General features: G+C 47.6%; 17 non-coding genes across 17 annotated transcripts; all 17 read left to right on the forward strand.

Annotated features, from left to right (window-relative positions):
• Positions 1–135: 135 nt before the first annotated feature.
• Positions 136–353, forward strand: LOC138491001 (small nucleolar RNA U3). The gene has a single exon (XR_011275880.1). It is a non-coding gene; the product is annotated as a small nucleolar RNA U3 (small nucleolar RNA).
• An 824-nt stretch (positions 354–1,177) lies between these two features.
• LOC138491002 (small nucleolar RNA U3) lies at positions 1,178–1,395 on the forward strand. Its single transcript, XR_011275881.1, has one exon. It is a non-coding gene; the product is annotated as a small nucleolar RNA U3 (small nucleolar RNA).
• An 835-nt stretch (positions 1,396–2,230) lies between these two features.
• On the forward strand, positions 2,231–2,448 carry LOC138491003 (small nucleolar RNA U3). Its single transcript, XR_011275882.1, has one exon. It is a non-coding gene; the product is annotated as a small nucleolar RNA U3 (small nucleolar RNA).
• An 824-nt stretch (positions 2,449–3,272) lies between these two features.
• Positions 3,273–3,490, forward strand: LOC138491004 (small nucleolar RNA U3). The gene has a single exon (XR_011275883.1). It is a non-coding gene; the product is annotated as a small nucleolar RNA U3 (small nucleolar RNA).
• An 835-nt stretch (positions 3,491–4,325) lies between these two features.
• Positions 4,326–4,543, forward strand: LOC138490424 (small nucleolar RNA U3). Its single transcript, XR_011275454.1, has one exon. It is a non-coding gene; the product is annotated as a small nucleolar RNA U3 (small nucleolar RNA).
• Positions 4,544–5,389: 846 nt separating this feature from the next.
• On the forward strand, positions 5,390–5,607 carry LOC138491006 (small nucleolar RNA U3). Its single transcript, XR_011275885.1, has one exon. It is a non-coding gene; the product is annotated as a small nucleolar RNA U3 (small nucleolar RNA).
• Positions 5,608–6,430: 823 nt separating this feature from the next.
• LOC138490685 (small nucleolar RNA U3) lies at positions 6,431–6,648 on the forward strand. Its single transcript, XR_011275603.1, has one exon. It is a non-coding gene; the product is annotated as a small nucleolar RNA U3 (small nucleolar RNA).
• Positions 6,649–7,483: 835 nt separating this feature from the next.
• Positions 7,484–7,701, forward strand: LOC138490285 (small nucleolar RNA U3). Its single transcript, XR_011275328.1, has one exon. It is a non-coding gene; the product is annotated as a small nucleolar RNA U3 (small nucleolar RNA).
• An 835-nt stretch (positions 7,702–8,536) lies between these two features.
• Positions 8,537–8,754, forward strand: LOC138491007 (small nucleolar RNA U3). The gene has a single exon (XR_011275886.1). It is a non-coding gene; the product is annotated as a small nucleolar RNA U3 (small nucleolar RNA).
• Positions 8,755–9,577: 823 nt separating this feature from the next.
• LOC138490429 (small nucleolar RNA U3) lies at positions 9,578–9,795 on the forward strand. Its single transcript, XR_011275458.1, has one exon. It is a non-coding gene; the product is annotated as a small nucleolar RNA U3 (small nucleolar RNA).
• An 835-nt stretch (positions 9,796–10,630) lies between these two features.
• LOC138491008 (small nucleolar RNA U3) lies at positions 10,631–10,848 on the forward strand. The gene has a single exon (XR_011275887.1). It is a non-coding gene; the product is annotated as a small nucleolar RNA U3 (small nucleolar RNA).
• An 835-nt stretch (positions 10,849–11,683) lies between these two features.
• On the forward strand, positions 11,684–11,901 carry LOC138490209 (small nucleolar RNA U3). Its single transcript, XR_011275260.1, has one exon. It is a non-coding gene; the product is annotated as a small nucleolar RNA U3 (small nucleolar RNA).
• An 835-nt stretch (positions 11,902–12,736) lies between these two features.
• Positions 12,737–12,944, forward strand: LOC138490419 (small nucleolar RNA U3). The gene has a single exon (XR_011275449.1). It is a non-coding gene; the product is annotated as a small nucleolar RNA U3 (small nucleolar RNA).
• An 823-nt stretch (positions 12,945–13,767) lies between these two features.
• On the forward strand, positions 13,768–13,985 carry LOC138490198 (small nucleolar RNA U3). The gene has a single exon (XR_011275250.1). It is a non-coding gene; the product is annotated as a small nucleolar RNA U3 (small nucleolar RNA).
• An 824-nt stretch (positions 13,986–14,809) lies between these two features.
• Positions 14,810–15,027, forward strand: LOC138491009 (small nucleolar RNA U3). The gene has a single exon (XR_011275888.1). It is a non-coding gene; the product is annotated as a small nucleolar RNA U3 (small nucleolar RNA).
• Positions 15,028–15,850: 823 nt separating this feature from the next.
• LOC138491011 (small nucleolar RNA U3) lies at positions 15,851–16,068 on the forward strand. Its single transcript, XR_011275889.1, has one exon. It is a non-coding gene; the product is annotated as a small nucleolar RNA U3 (small nucleolar RNA).
• Positions 16,069–16,903: 835 nt separating this feature from the next.
• Positions 16,904–17,121, forward strand: LOC138491012 (small nucleolar RNA U3). Its single transcript, XR_011275890.1, has one exon. It is a non-coding gene; the product is annotated as a small nucleolar RNA U3 (small nucleolar RNA).
• Positions 17,122–17,295: the final 174 nt, after the last annotated feature.

The raw sequence follows: 17,295 nt of genomic DNA on the forward strand, positions 1-17,295 counted from the left end.
TGGTGTTGCGGGAAAGGTTTTCCTATGCAGAAATGGAGGGGCTTTTTGTTGCCTTTGGGACGATAGACGCTTTCCCACCCTAAGTGAGATGGGTGGCAGCTTCTTCCACCTGCCTGGGCTGCCCTTTGTGCTATTAAGACTATACTTTCAGGGATCATTTCTATAGTTCTTAACTGAGGAAATGTGTTCGAAAGTGTCTGGTCTTCGCTAACCACGAGGAAGAGTTGAAGTGTTCTCTTCTGAGCGTGAAGCAAGTGGACAGTGTTGCATTTATGCAGCTGCTGTCTGCTATTGATGACCGTTCCTCTCTCCCTTTCAGGAGGGTTGGAGGAAGGGAACACAAACTGAGTGGTTAGCTGCTTATTATTCTGGTGAAAAATAGAGACAGCTCCCCTGTTCTTAGGGTTGCTTGGTGTCTGTGCTGTCGATTATGTGGGTTCTGATTTGTTAGCTGTGCAAATCTCCACATGGACCAAACACCTTGCGTCGCCCCGGTAAACACAATTGGCCGTGGGCCCTTTTGTGCGCTGCCCTGGGGGACCCAAGCGACAAGTTCCGGCTGTTGCATGCTGGCCTACTTCCATTTCACAAAGGTTAAGCCATTCTGATTTGCCACTGTTTTTCATCTGGCGCAATCCTCGTGCTTCTGTGAAAACAACACTGTACTGCCTTTGAATCTGCCTATTCAGCTGGGTACTTTTCAGGTCCGACTCAAATGCTTGTCTGGCCAATGCGCGCAATACCCTTCCATCACATGCATTACGTTCTCATAAAAGTCACACCGCCATTGTTCACGTTGCCTCCCACTTATGCTTGCTCGAATTCCACTGCAAAGCTTCCCAGATATTGAATAACACTCATTGCCATCGTAATATGGCCACTCTGTTTACTGAGGCCAGCCTTGGCTGGGCCATGGGAGCCCCTTGTCTCTGTCATCCACACTGACGAATTTTATTGGCTGCTGGTCTTCAATATGTAAATTTACAAAGTACAGGCATTTTTGTCATCTTTTGCCAACGCTATGGATAGGAAATGTTTTCTATGGTGTTGCGGGAAAGGTTTTCCTATGCAGAAATGGAGGGGCTTTTTGTTGCCTTTGGGACGATAGACGCTTTCCCACCCTAAGTGAGATGGGTGGCAGCTTCTTCCACCTGCCTGGGCTGCCCTTTGTGCTATTAAGACTATACTTTCAGGGATCATTTCTATAGTTCTTAACTGAGGAAATGTGTTCGAAAGTGTCTGGTCTTCGCTAACCACGAGGAAGAGTTGAAGTGTTCTCTTCTGAGCGTGAAGCAAGTGGACAGTGTTGCATTTATGCAGCTGCTGTCTGCTATTGATGACCGTTCCTCTCTCCCTTTCAGGAGGGTTGGAGGAAGGGAACACAAACTGAGTGGTTAGCTGCTTATTATTCTGGTGAAAAATAGAGACAGCTCCCCTGTTTTTAGGGTTGCTTGGTGTCTGTGCTGTCGATTATGTGGGTTCTGATTTGTTAGCTGTGCAAATCTCCACATGGACCAAACACCTTGCGTCGCCCCGGTAAACACAATTGGCCGTGGGCCCTTTTGTGCGCTGCCCTGGGGGACCCAAGCGACAAGTTCCGGCTGTTGCATGCTGGCCTACTTCCATTTCACAAAGGTTAAGCCATTCTGATTTGCCACTGTTTTCCATCTGGCGCAATCCTCGTGCTTCTGTGAAAACAACACTGTACTGCCCCTTTGGGGGATTTGAATCTGCCTATTCAGCTGGGTACTTTTCAGGTCCGACTCAAATGCTTGTCTGGCCAATGCGCGCAATACCCTTCCATCACATGCATTACGTTCTCATAAAAGTCACACCGCCATTGTTCACGTTGCCTCCCACTTATGCTTGCTCGAATTCCACTGCAAAGCTTCCCAGATATTGAATAACACTCATTGCCATCGTAATATGGCCACTCTGTTTACTGAGGCCAGCCTTGGCTGGGCCATGGGAGCCCCTTGTCTCTGTCATCCACACTGACGAATTTTATTGGCTGCTGGTCTTCAATATGTAAATTTACAAAGTACAGGCATTTTTGTCATCTTTTGCCAACGCTATGGATAGGAAATGTTTTCTATGGTGTTGCGGGAAAGGTTTTCCTATGCAGAAATGGAGGGGCTTTTTGTTGCCTTTGGGACGATAGACGCTTTCCCACCCTAAGTGAGATGGGTGGCAGCTTCTTCCACCTGCCTGGGCTGCCCTTTGTGCTATTAAGACTATACTTTCAGGGATCATTTCTATAGTTCTTAACTGAGGAAATGTGTTCGAAAGTGTCTGGTCTTCGCTAACCACGAGGAAGAGTTGAAGTGTTCTCTTCTGAGCGTGAAGCAAGTGGACAGTGTTGCATTTATGCAGCTGCTGTCTGCTATTGATGACCGTTCCTCTCTCCCTTTCAGGAGGGTTGGAGGAAGGGAACACAAACTGAGTGGTTAGCTGCTTATTATTCTGGTGAAAAATAGAGACAGCTCCCCTGTTTTTAGGGTTGCTTGGTGTCTGTGCTGTCGATTATGTGGGTTCTGATTTGTTAGCTGTGCAAATCTCCACATGGACCAAACACCTTGCGTCGCCCCGGTAAACACAATTGGCCGTGGGCCCTTTTGTGCGCTGCCCTGGGGGACCCAAGCGACAAGTTCCGGCTGTTGCATGCTGGCCTACTTCCATTTCACAAAGGTTAAGCCATTCTGATTTGCCACTGTTTTTCATCTGGCGCAATCCTCGTGCTTCTGTGAAAACAACACTGTACTGCCTTTGAATCTGCCTATTCAGCTGGGTACTTTTCAGGTCCGACTCAAATGCTTGTCTGGCCAATGCGCGCAATACCCTTCCATCACATGCATTACGTTCTCATAAAAGTCACACCGCCATTGTTCACGTTGCCTCCCACTTATGCTTGCTCGAATTCCACTGCAAAGCTTCCCAGATATTGAATAACACTCATTGCCATCGTAATATGGCCACTCTGTTTACTGAGGCCAGCCTTGGCTGGGCCATGGGAGCCCCTTGTCTCTGTCATCCACACTGACGAATTTTATTGGCTGCTGGTCTTCAATATGTAAATTTACAAAGTACAGGCATTTTTGTCATCTTTTGCCAACGCTATGGATAGGAAATGTTTTCTATGGTGTTGCGGGAAAGGTTTTCCTATGCAGAAATGGAGGGGCTTTTTGTTGCCTTTGGGACGATAGACGCTTTCCCACCCTAAGTGAGATGGGTGGCAGCTTCTTCCACCTGCCTGGGCTGCCCTTTGTGCTATTAAGACTATACTTTCAGGGATCATTTCTATAGTTCTTAACTGAGGAAATGTGTTCGAAAGTGTCTGGTCTTCGCTAACCACGAGGAAGAGTTGAAGTGTTCTCTTCTGAGCGTGAAGCAAGTGGACAGTGTTGCATTTATGCAGCTGCTGTCTGCTATTGATGACCGTTCCTCTCTCCCTTTCAGGAGGGTTGGAGGAAGGGAACACAAACTGAGTGGTTAGCTGCTTATTATTCTGGTGAAAAATAGAGACAGCTCCCCTGTTCTTAGGGTTGCTTGGTGTCTGTGCTGTCGATTATGTGGGTTCTGATTTGTTAGCTGTGCAAATCTCCACATGGACCAAACACCTTGCGTCGCCCCGGTAAACACAATTGGCCGTGGGCCCTTTTGTGCGCTGCCCTGGGGGACCCAAGCGACAAGTTCCGGCTGTTGCATGCTGGCCTACTTCCATTTCACAAAGGTTAAGCCATTCTGATTTGCCACTGTTTTCCATCTGGCGCAATCCTCGTGCTTCTGTGAAAACAACACTGTACTGCCCCTTTGGGGGATTTGAATCTGCCTATTCAGCTGGGTACTTTTCAGGTCCGACTCAAATGCTTGTCTGGCCAATGCGCGCAATACCCTTCCATCACATGCATTACGTTCTCATAAAAGTCACACCGCCATTGTTCACGTTGCCTCCCACTTATGCTTGCTCGAATTCCACTGCAAAGCTTCCCAGATATTGAATAACACTCATTGCCATCGTAATATGGCCACTCTGTTTACTGAGGCCAGCCTTGGCTGGGCCATGGGAGCCCCTTGTCTCTGTCATCCACACTGACGAATTTTATTGGCTGCTGGTCTTCAATATGTAAATTTACAAAGTACAGGCATTTTTGTCATCTTTTGCCAACGCTATGGATAGGAAATGTTTTCTATGGTGTTGCGGGAAAGGTTTTCCTATGCAGAAATGGAGGGGCTTTTTGTTGCCTTTGGGACGATAGACGCTTTCCCACCCTAAGTGAGATGGGTGGCAGCTTCTTCCACCTGCCTGGGCTGCCCTTTGTGCTATTAAGACTATACTTTCAGCGATCATTTCTATAGTTCTTAACTGAGGAAATGTGTTCGAAAGTGTCTGGTCTTCGCTAACCACGAGGAAGAGTTGAAGTGTTCTCTTCTGAGCGTGAAGCAAGTGGACAGTGTTGCATTTATGCAGTTGCTGTCTGCTATTGATGACCGTTCCTCTCTCCCTTTCAGGAGGGTTGGAGGAAGGGAACACAAACTGAGTGGTTAGCTGCTTATTATTCTGGTGAAAAATAGAGACAGCTCCCCTGTTCTTAGGGTTGCTTGGTGTCTGTGCTGTCGATTATGTGGGTTCTGATTTGTTAGCTGTGCAAATCTCCACATGGACCAAACACCTTGCGTCGCCCCGGTAAACACAATTGGCCGTGGGCCCTTTTGTGCGCTGCCCTGGGGGACCCAAGCGACAAGTTCCGGCTGTTGCATGCTGGCCTACTTCCATTTCACAAAGGTTAAGCCATTCTGATTTGCCACTGTTTTCCATCTGGCGCAATCCTCGTGCTTCTGTGAAAACAACACTGTACTGCCCCTTTGGGGGATTTGAATCTGCCTATTCAGCTGGGTACTTTTCAGGTCCGACTCAAATGCTTGTCTGGCCAATGCGCGCAATACCCTTCCATCACATGCATTACGTTCTCATAAAAGTCACACCGCCATTGTTCACGTTGCCTCCCACTTATGCTTGCTCGAATTCCACTGCAAAGCTTCCCAGATATTGAATAACACTCATTGCCATCGTAATATGGCCACTCTGTTTACTGAGGCCAGCCTTGGCTGGGCCATGGGAGCCCCTTGTCTCTGTCATCCACACTGACGAATTTTATTGGCTGCTGGTCTTCAATATGTAAATTTACAAAGTACAGGCATTTTTGTCATCTTTTGCCAACGCTATGGATAGGAAATGTTTTCTATGGTGTTGCGGGAAAGGTTTTCCTATGCAGAAATGGAGGGGCTTTTTGTTGCCTTTGGGACGATAGACGCTTTCCCACCCTAAGTGAGATGGGTGGCAGCTTCTTCCACCTGCCTGGGCTGCCCCTGGGCTGCCCTTTGTGCTATTAAGACTATACTTTCAGGGATCATTTCTATAGTTCTTAACTGAGGAAATGTGTTCGAAAGTGTCTGGTCTTCGCTAACCACGAGGAAGAGTTGAAGTGTTCTCTTCTGAGCGTGAAGCAAGTGGACAGTGTTGCATTTATGCAGCTGCTGTCTGCTATTGATGACCGTTCCTCTCTCCCTTTCAGGAGGGTTGGAGGAAGGGAACACAAACTGAGTGGTTAGCTGCTTATTATTCTGGTGAAAAATAGAGACAGCTCCCCTGTTCTTAGGGTTGCTTGGTGTCTGTGCTGTCGATTATGTGGGTTCTGATTTGTTAGCTGTGCAAATCTCCACATGGACCAAACACCTTGCGTCGCCCCGGTAAACACAATTGCCGTGGGCCCTTTTGTGCGCTGCCCTGGGGGACCCAAGCGACAAGTTCCGGCTGTTGCATGCTGGCCTACTTCCATTTCACAAAGGTTAAGCCATTCTGATTTGCCACTGTTTTTCAACTGGCGCAATCCTCGTGCTTCTGTGAAAACAACACTGTACTGCCTTTGAATCTGCCTATTCAGCTGGGTACTTTTCAGGTCCGACTCAAATGCTTGTCTGGCCAATGCGCGCAATACCCTTCCATCACATGCATTACGTTCTCATAAAAGTCACACCGCCCTTGTTCACGTTGCCTCCCACTTATGCTTGCTCGAATTCCACTGCAAAGCTTCCCAGATATTGAATAACACTCATTGCCATCGTAATATGGCCACTCTGTTTACTGAGGCCAGCCTTGGCTGGGCCATGGGAGCCCCTTGTCTCTGTCATCCACACTGACGAATTTTATTGGCTGCTGGTCTTCAATATGTAAATTTACAAAGTACAGGCATTTTTGTCATCTTTTGCCAACGCTATGGATAGGAAATGTTTTCTATGGTGTTGCGGGAAAGGTTTTCCTATGCAGAAATGGAGGGGCTTTTTGTTGCCTTTGGGACGATAGACGCTTTCCCACCCTAAGTGAGATGGGTGGCAGCTTCTTCCACCTGCCTGGGCTGCCCTTTGTGCTATTAAGACTATACTTTCAGGGATCATTTCTATAGTTCTTAACTGAGGAAATGTGTTCGAAAGTGTCTGGTCTTCGCTAACCACGAGGAAGAGTTGAAGTGTTCTCTTCTGAGCGTGAAGCAAGTGAACAGTGTTGCATTTATGCAGCTGCTGTCTGCTATTGATGACCGTTCCTCTCTCCCTTTCAGGAGGGTTGGAGGAAGGGAACACAAACTGAGTGGTTAGCTGCTTATTATTCTGGTGAAAAATAGAGACAGCTCCCCTGTTCTTAGGGTTGCTTGGTGTCTGTGCTGTCGATTATGTGGGTTCTGATTTGTTAGCTGTGCAAATCTCCACATGGACCAAACACCTTGCGTCGCCCCGGTAAACACAATTGGCCGTGGGCCCTTTTGTGCGCTGCCCTGGGGGACCCAAGCGACAAGTTCCGGCTGTTGCATGCTGGCCTACTTCCATTTCACAAAGGTTAAGCCATTCTGATTTGCCACTGTTTTCCATCTGGCGCAATCCTCGTGCTTCTGTGAAAACAACACTGTACTGCCCCTTTGGGGGATTTGAATCTGCCTATTCAGCTGGGTACTTTTCAGGTCCGACTCAAATGCTTGTCTGGCCAATGCGCGCAATACCCTTCCATCACATGCATTACGTTCTCATAAAAGTCACACCGCCATTGTTCACGTTGCCTCCCACTTATGCTTGCTCGAATTCCACTGCAAAGCTTCCCAGATATTGAATAACACTCATTGCCATCGTAATATGGCCACTCTGTTTACTGAGGCCAGCCTTGGCTGGGCCATGGGAGCCCCTTGTCTCTGTCATCCACACTGACGAATTTTATTGGCTGCTGGTCTTCAATATGTAAATTTACAAAGTACAGGCATTTTTGTCATCTTTTGCCAACGCTATGGATAGGAAATGTTTTCTATGGTGTTGCGGGAAAGGTTTTCCTATGCAGAAATGGAGGGGCTTTTTGTTGCCTTTGGGACGATAGACGCTTTCCCACCCTAAGTGAGATGGGTGGCAGCTTCTTCCACCTGCCTGGGCTGCCCTTTGTGCTATTAAGACTATACTTTCAGGGATCATTTCTATAGTTCTTAACTGAGGAAATGTGTTCGAAAGTGTCTGGTCTTCGCTAACCACGAGGAAGAGTTGAAGTGTTCTCTTCTGAGCGTGAAGCAAGTGGACAGTGTTGCATTTATGCAGTTGCTGTCTGCTATTGATGACCGTTCCTCTCTCCCTTTCAGGAGGGTTGGAGGAAGGGAACACAAACTGAGTGGTTAGCTGCTTATTATTCTGGTGAAAAATAGAGACAGCTCCCCTGTTCTTAGGGTTGCTTGGTGTCTGTGCTGTCGATTATGTGGGTTCTGATTTGTTAGCTGTGCAAATCTCCACATGGACCAAACACCTTGCGTCGCCCCGGTAAACACAATTGGCCGTGGGCCCTTTTGTGCGCTGCCCTGGGGGACCCAAGCGACAAGTTCCGGCTGTTGCATGCTGGCCTACTTCCATTTCACAAAGGTTAAGCCATTCTGATTTGCCACTGTTTTCCATCTGGCGCAATCCTCGTGCTTCTGTGAAAACAACACTGTACTGCCCCTTTGGGGGATTTGAATCTGCCTATTCAGCTGGGTACTTTTCAGGTCCGACTCAAATGCTTGTCTGGCCAATGCGCGCAATACCCTTCCATCACATGCATTACGTTCTCATAAAAGTCACACCGCCATTGTTCACGTTGCCTCCCACTTATGCTTGCTCGAATTCCACTGCAAAGCTTCCCAGATATTGAATAACACTCATTGCCATCGTAATATGGCCACTCTGTTTACTGAGGCCAGCCTTGGCTGGGCCATGGGAGCCCCTTGTCTCTGTCATCCACACTGACGAATTTTATTGGCTGCTGGTCTTCAATATGTAAATTTACAAAGTACAGGCATTTTTGTCATCTTTTGCCAACGCTATGGATAGGAAATGTTTTCTATGGTGTTGCGGGAAAGGTTTTCCTATGCAGAAATGGAGGGGCTTTTTGTTGCCTTTGGGACGATAGACGCTTTCCCACCCTAAGTGAGATGGGTGGCAGCTTCTTCCACCTGCCTGGGCTGCCCTTTGTGCTATTAAGACTATACTTTCAGGGATCATTTCTATAGTTCTTAACTGAGGAAATGTGTTCGAAAGTGTCTGGTCTTCGCTAACCACGAGGAAGAGTTGAAGTGTTCTCTTCTGAGCGTGAAGCAAGTGGACAGTGTTGCATTTATGCAGCTGCTGTCTGCTATTGATGACCGTTCCTCTCTCCCTTTCAGGAGGGTTGGAGGAAGGGAACACAAACTGAGTGGTTAGCTGCTTATTATTCTGGTGAAAAATAGAGACAGCTCCCCTGTTCTTAGGGTTGCTTGGTGTCTGTGCTGTCGATTATGTGGGTTCTGATTTGTTAGCTGTGCAAATCTCCACATGGACCAAACACCTTGCGTCGCCCCGGTAAACACAATTGCCGTGGGCCCTTTTGTGCGCTGCCCTGGGGGACCCAAGCGACAAGTTCCGGCTGTTGCATGCTGGCCTACTTCCATTTCACAAAGGTTAAGCCATTCTGATTTGCCACTGTTTTTCATCTGGCGCAATCCTCGTGCTTCTGTGAAAACAACACTGTACTGCCTTTGAATCTGCCTATTCAGCTGGGTACTTTTCAGGTCCGACTCAAATGCTTGTCTGGCCAATGCGCGCAATACCCTTCCATCACATGCATTACGTTCTCATAAAAGTCACACCGCCCTTGTTCACGTTGCCTCCCACTTATGCTTGCTCGAATTCCACTGCAAAGCTTCCCAGATATTGAATAACACTCATTGCCATCGTAATATGGCCACTCTGTTTACTGAGGCCAGCCTTGGCTGGGCCATGGGAGCCCCTTGTCTCTGTCATCCACACTGACGAATTTTATTGGCTGCTGGTCTTCAATATGTAAATTTACAAAGTACAGGCATTTTTGTCATCTTTTGCCAACGCTATGGATAGGAAATGTTTTCTATGGTGTTGCGGGAAAGGTTTTCCTATGCAGAAATGGAGGGGCTTTTTGTTGCCTTTGGGACGATAGACGCTTTCCCACCCTAAGTGAGATGGGTGGCAGCTTCTTCCACCTGCCTGGGCTGCCCTTTGTGCTATTAAGACTATACTTTCAGGGATCATTTCTATAGTTCTTAACTGAGGAAATGTGTTCGAAAGTGTCTGGTCTTCGCTAACCACGAGGAAGAGTTGAAGTGTTCTCTTCTGAGGGTGAAGCAAGTGGACAGTGTTGCATTTATGCAGCTGCTGTCTGCTATTGATGACCGTTCCTCTCTCCCTTTCAGGAGGGTTGGAGGAAGGGAACACAAACTGAGTGGTTAGCTGCTTATTATTCTGGTGAAAAATAGAGACAGCTCCCCTGTTCTTAGGGTTGCTTGGTGTCTGTGCTGTCGATTATGTGGGTTCTGATTTGTTAGCTGTGCAAATCTCCACATGGACCAAACACCTTGCGTCGCCCCGGTAAACACAATTGGCCGTGGGCCCTTTTGTGCGCTGCCCTGGGGGACCCAAGCGACAAGTTCCGGCTGTTGCATGCTGGCCTACTTCCATTTCACAAAGGTTAAGCCATTCTGATTTGCCACTGTTTTCCATCTGGCGCAATCCTCGTGCTTCTGTGAAAACAACACTGTACTGCCCTTTTGGGGGATTTGAATCTGCCTATTCAGCTGGGTACTTTTCAGGTCCAACTCAAATGCTTGTCTGGCCAATGCGCGCAATACCCTTCCATCACATGCATTACGTTCTCATAAAAGTCACACCGCCATTGTTCACGTTGCCTCCCACTTATGCTTGCTCGAATTCCACTGCAAAGCTTCCCAGATATTGAATAACACTCATTGCCATCGTAATATGGCCACTCTGTTTACTGAGGCCAGCCTTGGCTGGGCCATGGGAGCCCCTTGTCTCTGTCATCCACACTGACGAATTTTATTGGCTGCTGGTCTTCAATATGTAAATTTACAAAGTACAGGCATTTTTGTCATCTTTTGCCAACGCTATGGATAGGAAATGTTTTCTATGGTGTTGCGGGAAAGGTTTTCCTATGCAGAAATGGAGGGGCTTTTTGTTGCCTTTGGGACGATAGACGCTTTCCCACCCTAAGTGAGATGGGTGGCAGCTTCTTCCACCTGCCTGGGCTGCCCTTTGTGCTATTAAGACTATACTTTCAGGGATCATTTCTATAGTTCTTAACTGAGGAAATGTGTTCGAAAGTGTCTGGTCTTCGCTAACCACGAGGAAGAGTTGAAGTGTTCTCTTCTGAGCGTGAAGCAAGTGGACAGTGTTGCATTTATGCAGCTGCTGTCTGCTATTGATGACCGTTCCTCTCTCCCTTTCAGGAGGGTTGGAGGAAGGGAACACAAACTGAGTGGTTAGCTGCTTATTATTCTGGTGAAAAATAGAGACAGCTCCCCTGTTCTTAGGGTTGCTTGGTGTCTGTGCTGTCGATTATGTGGGTTCTGATTTGTTAGCTGTGCAAATCTCCACATGGACCAAACACCTTGTGTCGCCCCGGTAAACACAATTGGCCGTGGGCCCTTTTGTGCGCTGCCCTGGGGGACCCAAGCGACAAGTTCCGGCTGTTGCATGCTGGCCTACTTCCATTTCACAAAGGTTAAGCCATTCTGATTTGCCACTGTTTTCCATCTGGCGCAATCCTCGTGCTTCTGTGAAAACAACACTGTACTGCCCCTTTGGGGGATTTGAATCTGCCTATTCAGCTGGGTACTTTTCAGGTCCGACTCAAATGCTTGTCTGGCCAATGCGCGCAATACCCTTCCATCACATGCATTACGTTCTCATAAAAGTCACACCGCCATTGTTCACGTTGCCTCCCACTTATGCTTGCTCGAATTCCACTGCAAAGCTTCCCAGATATTGAATAACACTCATTGCCATCGTAATATGGCCACTCTGTTTACTGAGGCCAGCCTTGGCTGGGCCATGGGAGCCCCTTGTCTCTGTCATCCACACTGACGAATTTTATTGGCTGCTGGTCTTCAATATGTAAATTTACAAAGTACAGGCATTTTTGTCATCTTTTGCCAACGCTATGGAAAGGAAAGGTTTTCTATGGGGTTGCGGGAAAGGTTTTCCTATGCAGAAATGGAGGGGCTTTTTGTTGCCTTTGGGACGATAGACGCTTTCCCACCCTAAGTGAGATGGGTGGCAGCTTCTTCCACCTGCCTGGGCTGCCCTTTGTGCTATTAAGACTATACTTTCAGGGATCATTTCTATAGTTCTTAACTGAGGAAATGTGTTCGAAAATGTCTGGTCTTCGCTAACCACGAGGAAGAGTTGAAGTGTTCTCTTCTGAGCGTGAAGCAAGTGGACAGTGTTGCATTTATGCAGCTGCTGTCTGCTATTGATGACCGTTCCTCTCTCCCTTTCAGGAGGGTTGGAGGAAGGGAACACAAACTGAGTGGTTAGCTGCTTATTATTCTGGTGAAAAATAGAGACAGCTCCCCTGTTCTTAGGGTTGCTTGGTGTCTGTGCTGTCGATTATGTGGGTTCTGATTTGTTAGCTGTGCAAATCTCCACATGGACCAAACACCTTGCGTCGCCCCGGTAAACACAATTGGCCGTGGGCCCTTTTGTGCGCTGCCCTGGGGGACCCAAGCGACAAGTTCCAGCTGTTGCATGCTGGCCTACTTCCATTTCACAAAGGTTAAGCCATTCTGATTTGCCACTGTTTTCCATCTGGCGCAATCCTCGTGCTTCTGTGAAAACAACACTGTACTGCCCCTTTGGGGGATTTGAATCTGCCTATTCAGCTGGGTACTTTTCAGGTCCGACTCAAATGCTTGTCTGGCCAATGCGCGCAATACCCTTCCATCACATGCATTACGTTCTCATAAAAGTCACACCGCCATTGTTCACGTTGCCTCCCACTTATGCTTGCTTGAATTCCACTGCAAAGCTTCCCAGATATTGAATAACACTCATTGCCATCGTAATATGGCCACTCTGTTTACTGAGGCCAGCCTTGGCTGGGCCATGGGAGCCCCTTGTCTCTGTCATCCACACTGACGAATTTTATTGGCTGCTGGTCTTCAATATGTAAATTTACAAAGTACAGGCATTTTTGTCATCTTTTGCCAACGCTATGGATAGGAAATGTTTTCTATGGTGTTGCGGGAAAGGTTTTCCTATGCAGAAATGGAGGGGCTTTTTGTTGCCTTTGGGACGATAGACGCTTTCCCACCCTAAGTGAGATGGGTGGCAGCTTCTTCCACCTGCCTGGGCTGCCCTTTGTGCTATTAAGACTATACTTTCAGGGATCATTTCTATAGTTCTTAACTGAGGAAATGTGTTCGAAAGTGGCTAACCACGAGGAAGAGTTGAAGTGTTCTCTTCTGAGCGTGAAGCAAGTGGACAGTGTTGCATTTATGCAGCTGCTGTCTGCTATTGATGACCGTTCCTCTCTCCCTTTCAGGAGGGTTGGAGGAAGGGAACACAAACTGAGTGGTTAGCTGCTTATTATTCTGGTGAAAAATAGAGACAGCTCCCCTGTTCTTAGGGTTGCTTGGTGTCTGTGCTGTCGATTATGTGGGTTCTGATTTGTTAGCTGTGCAAATCTCCACATGGACCAAACACCTTGCGTCGCCCCGGTAAACACAATTGCCGTGGGCCCTTTTGTGCGCTGCCCTGGGGGACCCAAGCGACAAGTTCCGGCTGTTGCATGCTGGCCTACTTCCATTTCACAAAGGTTAAGCCATTCTGATTTGCCACTGTTTTTCATCTGGCGCAATCCTCGTGCTTCTGTGAAAACAACACTGTACTGCCTTTGAATCTGCCTATTCAGCTGGGTACTTTTCAGGTCCGACTCAAATGCTTGTCTGGCCAATGCGCGCAATACCCTTCCATCACATGCATTACGTTCTCATAAAAGTCACACCGCCATTGTTCACGTTGCCTCCCACTTATGCTTGCTCGAATTCCACTGCAAAGCTTCCCAGATATTGAATAACACTCATTGCCATCGTAATATGGCCACTCTGTTTACTGAGGCCAGCCTTGGCTGGGCCATGGGAGCCCCTTGTCTCTGTCATCCACACTGACGAATTTTATTGGCTGCTGGTCTTCAATATGTAAATTTACAAAGTACAGGCATTTTTGTCATCTTTTGCCAACGCTATGGATAGGAAATGTTTTCTATGGTGTTGCGGGAAAGGTTTTCCTATGCAGAAATGGAGGGGCTTTTTGTTGCCTTTGGGACGATAGACGCTTTCACACCCTAAGTGAGATGGGTGGCAGCTTCTTCCACCTGCCTGGGCTGCCCTTTGTGCTATTAAGACTATACTTTCAGGGATCATTTCTATAGTGCTTAACTGAGGAAATGTGTTCGAAAGTGTCTGGTCTTCGCTAACCACGAGGAAGAGTTGAAGTGTTCTCTTCTGAGCGTGAAGCAAGTGGACAGTGTTGCATTTATGCAGCTGCTGTCTGCTATTGATGACCGTTCCTCTCTCCCTTTCAGGAGGGTTGGAGGAAGGGAACACAAACTGAGTGGTTAGCTGCTTATTATTCTGGTGAAAAATAGAGACAGCTCCCCTGTTCTTAGGGTTGCTTGGTGTCTGTGCTGTCGATTATGTGGGTTCTGATTTGTTAGCTGTGCAAATCTCCACATGGACCAAACACCTTGCGTCGCCCCGGTAAACACAATTGGCCATGGGCCCTTTTGTGCGCTGCCCTGGGGGACCCAAGCGACAAGTTCCGGCTGTTGCATGCTGGCCTACTTCCATTTCACAAAGGTTAAGCCATTCTGATTTGCCACTGTTTTCCATCTGGCGCAATCCTCGTGCTTCTGTGAAAACAACACTGTACTGCCTTTGAATCTGCCTATTCAGCTGGGTACTTTTCAGGTCCGACTCAAATGCTTGCCTGGCCAATGCGCGCAATACCCTTCCATCACATGCATTACGTTCTCATAAAAGTCACACCGCCATTGTTCACGTTGCCTCCCACTTATGCTTGCTCGAATTCCACTGCAAAGCTTCCCAGATATTGAATAACACTCATTGCCATCGTAATATGGCCACTCTGTTTACTGAGGCCAGCCTTGGCTGGGCCATGGGAGCCCCTTGTCTCTGTCATCCACACTGACGAATTTTATTGGCTGCTGGTCTTCAATATGTAAATTTACAAAGTACAGGCATTTTTGTCATCTTTTGCCAACGCTATGGATAGGAAATGTTTTCTATGGTGTTGCGGGAAAGGTTTTCCTATGCAGAAATGGAGGGGCTTTTTGTTGCATTTGGGACGATAGACGCTTTCCCACCCTAAGTGAGATGGGTGGCAGCTTCTTCCACCTGCCTGGGCTGCCCTTTGTGCTATTAAGACTATACTTTCAGGGATCATTTCTATAGTTCTTAACTGAGGAAATGTGTTCGAAAGTGTCTGGTCTTCGCTAACCACGAGGAAGAGTTGAAGTGTTCTCTTCTGAGCGTGAAGCAAGTGGACAGTGTTGCATTTATGCAGCTGCTGTCTGCTATTGATGACCGTTCCTCTCTCCCTTTCAGGAGGGTTGGAGGAAGGGAACACAAACTGAGTGGTTAGCTGCTTATTATTCTGGTGAAAAATAGAGACAGCTCCCCTGTTCTTAGGGTTGCTTGGTGTCTGTGCTGTCGATTATGTGGGTTCTGATTTGTTAGCTGTGCAAATCTCCACATGGACCAAACACCTTGCGTCGCCCCGGTAAACACAATTGCCGTGGGCCCTTTTGTGCGCTGCCCTGGGGGACCCAAGCGACAAGTTCCGGCTGTTGCATGCTGGCCTACTTCCATTTCACAAAGGTTAAGCCATTCTGATTTGCCACTGTTTTTCATCTGGCGCAATCCTCGTGCTTCTGTGAAAACAACACTGTACTGCCTTTGAATCTGCCTATTCAGCTGGGTACTTTTCAGGTCCGACTCAAATGCTTGTCTGGCCAATGCGCGCAATACCCTTCCATCACATGCATTACGTTCTCATAAAAGTCACACCGCCATTGTTCACGTTGCCTCCCACTTATGCTTGCTCGAATTCCACTGCAAAGCTTCCCAGATATTGAATAACACTCATTGCCATCGTAATATGGCCACTCTGTTTACTGAGGCCAGCCTTGGCTGGGCCATGGGAGCCCCTTGTCTCTGTCATCCACACTGACGAATTTTATTGGCTGCTGGTCTTCAATATGTAAATTTACAAAGTACAGGCATTTTTGTCATCTTTTGCCAACGCTATGGATAGGAAATGTTTTCTATGGTGTTGCGGGAAAGGTTTTCCTATGCAGAAATGGAGGGGCTTTTTGTTGCCTTTGGGACGATAGACGCTTTCCCACCCTAAGTGAGATGGGTGGCAGCTTCTTCCACCTGCCTGGGCTGCCCTTTGTGTTATTAAGACTATACTTTCAGGGATCATTTCTATAGTTCTTAACTGAGGAAATGTGTTCGAAAGTGTCTGGTCTTCGCTAACCACGAGGAAGAGTTGAAGTGTTCTCTTCTGAGCGTGAAGCAAGTGGACAGTGTTGCATTTATGCAGCTGCTGTCTGCTATTGATGACCGTTCCTCTCTCCCTTTCAGGAGGGTTGGAGGAAGGGAACACAAACTGAGTGGTTAGCTGCTTATTATTCTGGTGAAAAATAGAGACAGCTCCCCTGTTCTTAGGGTTGCTTGGTGTCTGTGCTGTCGATTATGTGGGTTCTGATTTGTTAGCTGTGCAAATCTCCACATGGACCAAACACCTTGCGTCGCCCCGGTAAACACAATTGGCCGTGGGCCCTTTTGTGCGCTGCCCTGGGGGACCCAAGCGACAAGTTCCGGCTGTTGCATGCTGGCCTACTTCCATTTCACAAAGGTTAAGCCATTCTGATTTGCCACTGTTTTCCATCTGGCGCAATCCTCGTGCTTCTGTGAAAACAACACTGTACTGCCCTTTTGGGGGATTTGAATCTGCCTATTCAGCTGGGTACTTTTCAGGTCCGACTCAAATGCTTGTCTGGCCAATGCGCGCAATACCCTTCCATCACATGCATTACGTTCTCATAAAAGTCACACCGCCATTGTTCACGTTGCCTCCCACTTATGCTTGCTCGAATTCCACTGCAAAGCTTCCCAGATATTGAATAACACTCATTGCCATCGTAATATGGCCACTCTGTTTACTGAGGCCAGCCTTGGCTGGGCCATGGGAGCCCCTTGTCTCTGTCATCCACACTGACGAATTTTATTGGCTGCTGGTCTTCAATATGTAAATTTACAAAGTACAGGCATTTTTGTCATCTTTTGCCAACGCTATGGATAGGAAATGTTTTCTATGGTGTTGCGGGAAAGGTTTTCCTATGCAGAAATGGAGGGGCTTTTTGTTGCCTTTGGGACGATAGACGCTTTCCCACCCTAAGTGAGATGGGTGGCAGCTTCTTCCACCTGCCTGGGCTGCCCTTTGTGCTATTAAGACTATACTTTCAGGGATCATTTCTATAGTTCTTAACTGAGGAAATGTGTTCGAAAGTGTCTGGTCTTCGCTAACCACGAGGAAGAGTTGAAGTGTTCTCTTCTGAGCGTGAAGCAAGTGGACAGTGTTGCATTTATGCAGCTGCTGTCTGCTATTGATGACCGTTCCTCTCTCCCTTTCAGGAGGGTTGGAGGAAGGGAACACAAACTGAGTGGTTAGCTGCTTATTATTCTGGTGAAAAATAGAGACAGCTCCCCTGTTCTTAGGGTTGCTTGGTGTCTGTGCTGTCGATTATGTGGGTTCTGATTTGTTAGCTGTGCAAATCTCCACATGGACCAAACACCTTGTGTCGCCCCGGTAAACACAATTGGCCGTGGGCCCTTTTGTGCG

The sequence above is a fragment of the Ambystoma mexicanum genome, chromosome 9 (assembly GCF_040938575.1).
Source record: "Ambystoma mexicanum isolate Mex_15411 chromosome 9, UKY_AmexF1_1, whole genome shotgun sequence".
Taxonomy (NCBI): Eukaryota; Metazoa; Chordata; class Amphibia; order Caudata; family Ambystomatidae; genus Ambystoma; species Ambystoma mexicanum.